The following is an 8,789-nucleotide window of genomic DNA, read 5'->3' on the forward strand; positions in this document are numbered from 1 at the left end:
ATAGACCTGCTTCCAATAAAAATACATCGTTATAGGGAAGGGCTGAGTCTTTTTCTGTAGAAGGGTGATTCTCTGAATTGGGTGCCCTTTAAGTCCCCCAAACTTACTTCAAAGATTTTTAATTAAAGGAAATCACAAAATGCATTTTAATGGTTCTAATCAATTAATAGAACCAGGTGCTTTTGCATTATAATGCAACAAAAAATGCTTTTATTTTATTTTAATTTATAGATATGGGTTGCCGAAGTAGTAGACAACAAGCATACTTGCATGTCCCCACTAACCATCATTACATTTTCATTGAATATCAAACAAATAAAAACTGCAATTAATGCAAAATAGTTACTGCTAATTTAATCATACGTGGGTTTACTTTAACTAAAATATACATATGTATATAAAAATGCATTAATTATATATGAAATTGCAATATTTATACACGTCCTCCAGTTTGTTTTCAACCCCGTCACGCCATACTATTTACCCCCCTATAAAAATAACGGATCAATCCCTGTGGTATCACACCCAGAAAGTGATATCACACAAGTCTCTTGAAGAACATGCTGCAAAGAAAGGCAAGTGTCAGAATCTTTTCTTACATTTATTTCATGTTTTTCACTGTCAGATTAAGATTGTCAGGCTCAACATTTCAACTCTGTTGTATTACTAAATGATAGTAAACAACGGTTTAAGAAAAATTAAATAATAGTTTTGCAAAACATTAAACTTGTATGATTTCCTAAATGCCATGTGATGCTACTGTCTTAGTTAAGTACGGAGTTACAGCTACTGTTAGGCAAAAACTTCAACCCCGTCACATTCAACCCCGTCACATTTTTATTATAACAGGGTTGAATCGTTGTGACGGGGTTGAAAATTTGACACTTTTTAGTAGAGTACTCAATTGTAGACTTGTTATATTGTTATGTGACCTGTTAGAAATTATCGATTACAGTATGGTATTTTATGTTCAATAAAACCAAATTGAAAGATCGATTGATGTTTTTGATCAATTAATCCTTAATTCTTTTGATTTAATGTTAAATACTTATTAAAATGTTTGTTTGTTTTTGCCAACTTTAATAAAATACAATTTTATTGAATGTGATATCATTAATTTTACAGGTAAGAAATCCATGCTATATTAAATGATGATCATCACTTCAACCCTGTTATCATTTTCAACCCCGTTATGCTGAGTTCAACCCTGTTATTTGATAGTTTTTATTAATATTTTGGTGATAAAACGACAAATTAGGTCAAAGTTTGTTTTGCTGTGTGCAGAATTTACAGGACAGTCTGAAAAAATATGAAAGCCTGATTAAATTCTAATGTTAACGCATATTTTGTGATAAGATATGAAGACCAATGTTAGATACAGTTTTCATGACCTGATTTGGTATTCAAATGGTGAGCATTAAAAAAAAAATTCTACATGCAATAAATGATATCAAACAAGGGACATCTCATTGAAAAGCTTCTACAAGAATTTACTTGAAAATCTTTTTAAATCATATTTAAACAGGGTCCAAGTCCAAGTGGAAAAAAACACTCAATATTGATTAGAATTTCATGCCTGAGGTGGGAAAATTTATTTTCTTAAAGGTTTGACTAATCCACTATCACATGAAATGATCAAAAATATAACTATTTAAGGTATATATTTAAAAAAAAGTATGACCCAAAAGGCACCCAATTCAGAGAATCACCCAGAACACTATTTCCATATCAGAAATGGAAAGAAGACAATCAAGACAATTTGCACAACAGCAAAATCAGATATTTTTCTCACATTTTATGTTAATTGTGATATTCTAAGTTCAACAGAAGGTAATCATTTGTACAGTTACTTTTATTTATTGTAGTGTGAATATACAGTAATCACAAGTCCCTTTCACATATGTGACCAGTCACGGAAAGTAGGGACACAAGTCGGATCTGGGCATTTTGAGTTATTCACAGATTCTGAAAGTGCAGTTTCTAAGCTTTCCAATGATGTGTAACACATGGAAATCTGATAAGATTTGGAGAAGTTGTGGCCATTTGAATATAGGAACTCAGAAATACTCAAACCGAGAAAATCGAGACGAAAGGGACTCTTCTTTTCAGCTGGGGGAGACAATAGGGCTCATTTACATCTCATTTAGCTAAGCCATGCCCCCTGTAAAACCCTTTTTGAGATGTTCTAGCATCATATGTAGTATTTTATGACCAAATGACAACCCGCAAAAATAAACATGACTCTTTTACCTTTGTGGGGATCACAAGTCGAATCCAGTCTGTTTCAGATTATCCAATTACCATATTTGTCCACAAATGCGTATAATCCGTGAAATATAGATTGTTTACATCAGATTCCACATGAATGTCTGGTAATACAATATAATATATAATCTGAAGACTATTTAAATCGTAACATGTAAGGGTATATGAGCTTACACTCCGTTAAACACATGAACCCGCCTTCAAAGTTTGTATTTATAATAGGGAAGTAGTATAATAGATCATCCAAACAGCGCCGTCGAAAACGTGACATCCTTTAGAGAGGTTACCAATGGCTCGCTCGTTCCTCCATCAGCCAATGACTTCATGGAAAATATTGATAGACAAAACATGTAGCCAATTATATGAAGAATACAACTATATCTGTGTAACTTCTGTGTGTTTGGACTCATGCTGCGCTGCAAGAACTGACATACAGATGACGTCAAAGTACCGCGAGAGCGAGTCGAAATTAAACTACTCCGTAAGATTTCTTGAAGAGCTCTCGTGGTACTTTGACGTCATCCGACTGCAGCGCCGCATAAAGTCAGTGACGCGGCTGACGTACGATGCGGCTGACTGTTATTTGTTCCGCCCCAGCTTCTTTTATTTTTCTTTTGTTTTGTGCGCCCGAGCTTTACAGTCTGGGGAGACGCACGCTATAAGTAAAAAAAAAAAAAAAACTTAGCAAACATGTCTGAGGAACAGGGCAGCGCGTCACTACAGTCACGTGACTTCACGCTCGAGCCGGAAGAGAAGACAATGCTGAATAAAGTCGTAATTCTGCTATTTTTGGACCAAACTGTATTTTCGATGCATCAACACAATCTTACTGACCCACTGATGTCACATGGACTACTTTGATGATGTTTTTATTAACTTTCTGGACATGGAAACCATACATAGATTTTCAATGAAGGGGAAAGCTCTCGGACTAAATCTAACGATAAAACATCTTAAACTGTGTTCCGAAGATGAACGGAGGTCTTCCGAGTTTAGAACGACATAAGGGTGAGTCATTAATTACATTATTTTCATTTTTGGGCGAACTATCCTTATTTAGTAGTCACGCTGTTCCCTTTGGGGGCGGAGGCGAAAACACAAGCTTATACAGTATGTAAATATACACACAGACAATGACGCCCCCCGCTGCACGCTAGAATCTCCGGAAAAACAAGCCTATTTTAACCGCAAAATGTACGCTTTTAAATATACAAAAACTGCTATCTCAAACATGGAGAGGCTTCTTCGTGATCTCAACTAACAGATTCTGCAATAAAATGAAAATCACAAATTTCGAAAAAAAAACTTTGTTTCTCATTTTCTCGAAACTTGTGCTGCCGACTTGAGTCCCTGGTTTCCGTGACGGGTCACATATACAGTCTTTACTGGCAGTTTACTGGTAAATTGCAGGTAACAGTTCATGTGTGAAAAGAACCTTTCCGGTAAATCAGTGCTTCCAATTTACCAGAAAGAGAGATGGTAAGATTACCAGTAATTTACTGGTAAGCGCTACGTGTGAACACAAAAATATAGATTACAGGCATACGACGTCAGACCCAGTGGCGGAGCCAGAGGGCTATTTGGGGTGGCAATTGCCACCTCAGACGAAGTCCTTGCCACCCCTGTTGCCACCCCGCTGAAAACATTAATTTGTTTGATTTTTACGAACATTTCTCAAATCTCCCAGCGGACGTGAATGCATCCTACGCAGCACGCACAAGCGTGGTGTTGCTGCTATCTTTTCATTACGCTTGTTCGACTTCATGCGGCGCCGCAAGAACCGACTGCCGGATGATGTCAAAGTTCCGCGAGAGCGATTTAAAAGCAAACTCCTCCGTATGATTTCGCGAATCACTCTCGCGGTACTTTGACGTAATGCAGCTGTCTATTCTAGCGGCGCCGCATGACGTCGAACAAGCCTATTGGTTAGGCTGACACGCAGCTCCTTCGTACTCCAAAACATAACGCGCCAACACGCACATGATCGATGAAAAGCGTTTTGCTGGTATGTACGGCTTTTATTGGTATTAAATTAAACTAACTACTGTTTTAACGGGAAGCAAGGAAGACATTGCACTGTAGTGCTTAGCATTAATACTTCAATGAGCATTACTAGTCTTGTGAAACTGACTAATACTGTCACGCCTGCGTGAAGATGCTTATAACAATAAAAAACTTGTCGTTAGCAAATGTTCAGCAACAATCGGGTAGGCTTATTCATATTGTAACGTGTAATGCAGCATATTGAACTTAATAAAACGACCGTGGATATAGAACAGGGTTGTAAACAGCGCGCTTTTCGGCGCCTCATGCTTTTTAAACGTCAGTTTGGGTGACTTGGGTCTGAGAGGGTTGGATTATATTTTCACAAAGTCATCTGAAGCCATTCCATAGCTTAATGTGAGGGACAGAAGTCTATTTACATAAGTAAATTAAAGTTAACGGAAACTAGTTCCCTCCTCCCTTAACATAACATGTCTAGATGTCTGTAAGCAATTTTCCTTGTGTTGTCAAATAGGCTAGACCTCAATATACTCAGATTTTGTCGTAGTGTATTATTTTAATATTTGTATTATTAGTAACGGTGTACTTATGGTAAATAATAACAAGCAAATTGTTCAAAATTTTGGTTTCTTCATGAGGTGTGTAACTATAGGGACAATATTACCAACTTCTTTCTAAAGAAGCAAAAGTCAGGTGCAGATCAGGTCCAAACAGATCCAAGTTGTTCTATTTTTGCTGTATACTTAATACATATATAATTGTGTACATTTTGGAAAATAAACAACTTTAATTTAATCTATATACAGTGTACTTGAACACTTTGTATATTGACCCCCCAAAATAATACCTCGCCACCCCTTTGCCACCCCTGTTTTAAAAGTCTAGCTCCGCCACTGGTCAGACCATGCTGAAAGCTTCGGGTCAAGCTGGTGCCGAATGAGCCTGAGGCAGAGTCAAGGTGCAGGAAGAGGATCACCAGTGGGGCGGAGCCGAGGAGCTGTAAAACACCAGCAGAGGTGAAGGAGTAATCAAAGCCATGGAGGTGGGAGGAGTCAGTAAGGCTACAGGAGAATCAGAGCTGGGCAAAACCAGCTCTTTAATGGGGAGGCACTCTAGGTTTGGGCTAAACCTTTAAGCTCAGAGCCCTCCCCTCGGACAGCAGATCAAATATGCTTTATCATATTTGATTGCGTTAATACAAACATTTTGGTGTTTATTCTATTATTAAATGGTTTTAAATAACTTGTAATACAGCACAAATATGTGCTAAATGATAGCACTACATTCAGATAAACTTTCATGTACATAAACTAAATTAGTATCTCAGATAAACATCTGCAATGATTAGTTATATAAAAAGCTGTTTTCAGATGACTGTTTTCAGATGCCCGTCCCCTTATCATCTAGCTTCTGTTTTAAACGCGTTTCTGTAAGCGAGTATGAACTTTAAAAACACATCGCATATGGCGTCCATGTGCGCAAGCTCGCGTCTCCGTGTAAACAACGCGGAGCTCATAATAAAATGGTGTCGCGTGTAAAGCGCAATGTATGGAATGCGTTGCATGTAAACAATATCATATTACAGCAGATCCCCCAGTGCAGCATTACTCAAAGTTGCCATGAAGGATACGAAAGTGAATAACTGTGTCTAACGCTGTACAGCATGTAACAATGAAATCCGCCATTACGTAATCACGCGTACACGTTTGTAAATGCGAAAGTTTTTCAATCCGAAGCGTGCAGTCTGCTGAGGTTGCTTATGTAGGCTGAACTGCACAAGCCATAACATATTACATGATAGCAAATATAAATGAGGATAAATGACTTACAGTTACTTCAGGAATATATCCTCCTCCATTGCGTCTTCCATTGTTCTTCTTCTTAGGTAACGTTAAAGATAAATGCTTCTCTTCCTCAATGTCCAGACATAAATGAAGATATTTCTCATGTGTGTGTATAAAGTTTATAATCCAAACATGCGGTAAAGTCTTTGAATCTGATAAAACTTTACGCTTTGTTTATTATTGTTGGAACTGCTCGTCTCTTCATTATCATGTCAACAGCATGTGGGCGTGACCGCATTACAGATAATGAGCTCAGCCAGGAAAAACGGTACTCTCTTTGCTTCAATGCAGATTATATAAACAGGAAATATTTGTTTTTGATTATAATAAGCTTGTTTAAAAGTAGACATTTCAGGCTTTCTTTGGATAAGTGTATCATGTTTGTGTGACGAGTATTCGCGGAGTTTCAACTGATTTTTGTAACGTGATTTGAGAGACAGCTGGCGGAGACAGACATGTCTGAATGTGCACCCTGTTTATTTTCTTTATTTGACAAAAACACAAAGATCTCTTGTTATTGTGAATGTACACTAATTAAAGAGGACCCTTCAGAGTTTCAAATGATGTCAAACACGTAAGTGTTTGATTATTAATGATGGGATATTTTAAGTTGATTCTGCTATGACAGGGGTAGGCAAGTTCGGTCCTATAGAGCTGCAGTCCTGCATATTTTAGCCTAAGCACTCATAATCTAACCTGATGTCTAAATCCTAAAGACATTGATTAGCTTGTTCAGGTGTGTTTGATTAGGGTTGGAACTAAACTCTGCAGGACTGCGGCTCTGTAGGACAAAACTTGCTTACACCCATGCTATGATAAGGAAAAAACTAGGGCTGTCAAAAGATTAATCGTGATTAATCACATCTAAAATAAAAGTTTGTGTTTACATAACATATGTGTGTGTAATGTGTATAATTATTATGTATATATAAATACACACACATTCATGTGTATATTTAAGAAATATTTGCATTTATATACTGTATAAACATTTATATAATTTATATTATATAGAAATATAAATATTTTATATATAAATATAACCAATTTTTCTTAAATATATACATGACTGTGTGTGTTTTTATATATAAATATTAATTATACACACTACACACACATATGTTATGTAAACACAAACTTTTATTTTAGATGTGATTAATCACGATTAATCTTTTGACAGCCCTAGAAAAAACACGTCAAAACGCGTCCCGCGTTTTTGGACCCCTGGGGGTTAAGATGCTATTTAGGCTCTGTTTACACGTACATGGTTATTTTTAAAAACTGAGAGATTTACCTTCGTTTGTGCCCCTCGTTTACACCCAAACGGAGAACTCGCCTCTGAAACCAATTGTTTCTAAAAACTCCGGCCAGAGTGGAGATCTTGAAAATCTTCGGTTGCACGGTTGCATGTAAAATGAGACAAACGGATGTTTAAGCAGGCAACGTCACAGAGTATGCGCCAGAGCTCGCACCTACGTCAAAAGTGCGACCTATGTTTACATGTGACTGCTACTCTGAACGCTTCCAAGATCACATTTCTGTTCGTGCAAACTCGTTTCGTGTGTTTGTATTTGCAAATACAGCTGCTCCATTATGTCGAGGAGCAGAGACGAGTGCTCGGAGGTCAACAATCTTCCGCGTGTTTGACTTCATGCGGCGGTGCAAGAACCGACAAACGGATGATGTCAAAGTACCGCGAGAGCGACTCGAAATTAGACCTCTACGTATGATTCCTCAACTCGCTCTCGCGGTACTTTGACGTCATCGATCACCTACTGCAACAACTCCTCCCTCCAACATGAAGAACCAGTTCGCGTCACCACCAGCGCTGCCGGTGATTGGCTTACGTGGGCTTGAGCTTCTCTTGACGGCATATATGCATGGGTACGTGTAAATAAACACTTTTCTGAAAACTGACATGTGTGCACGATATTATTTTTGAAACCGGAGAGGTTGAAATGTCCGTTTATGAAAATAACAGCCCACGTGTAAACATAGCCTTACACTAAATTAAATATATTAAGCTATCTGTATTGGCAGATACTATTTGCACTTCAGTATTTTTGTAGATTATCATGATTCAGTAATTACACATAGAGTGTAAATGATTAGATTTTAAAATTATTAAATGAATTATTAAAATTATCGGGTGAATAAAATCCCTCATTACACCAACCCCTTACCCTACCTATTACATGCTTAGATTCTTAATAAACACATGTAGGGCACTTTATTTCCATGCTTCAAACATTTTCTTTCAGCTTTGATGTTACAGTATATGTAATTGAAGAAGGGAAAAGAGCGAGGTCGGCAAAAGGCAGATTTGAACTTTCCATGCTTATTTGTTGCTGGTTTAGCTAGTGGTCACCAGCATACCAGCACCAAAACAGGACATATGCTAGTCTTGCTGGTATGACCAGCATGTGATGCTGGTGCTGGTTCAGTGCTGGATTAGCTGGTGGGAGTGCTGGTGCTGATGCTGGTTTTGCTGGTGGTCACCAGAAAACCAGCACCAAAACACAACATATGCTGGTCTTGCTGGTATGCTGATTTTTTCAGCAAGGTGAGACCCCACCCTAACCACAGTGTTACTGGGATGAAAGCAGATAAAACTTAAATGTATGAATGTACAAATTCATACAAATGAGCCACTTTGTAAAATAGTTGCATATTTCA

This window comes from Paramisgurnus dabryanus, chromosome 5, assembly GCF_030506205.2.
Source record: "Paramisgurnus dabryanus chromosome 5, PD_genome_1.1, whole genome shotgun sequence".
NCBI classification, from domain to species: Eukaryota; Metazoa; Chordata; class Actinopteri; order Cypriniformes; family Cobitidae; genus Paramisgurnus; species Paramisgurnus dabryanus.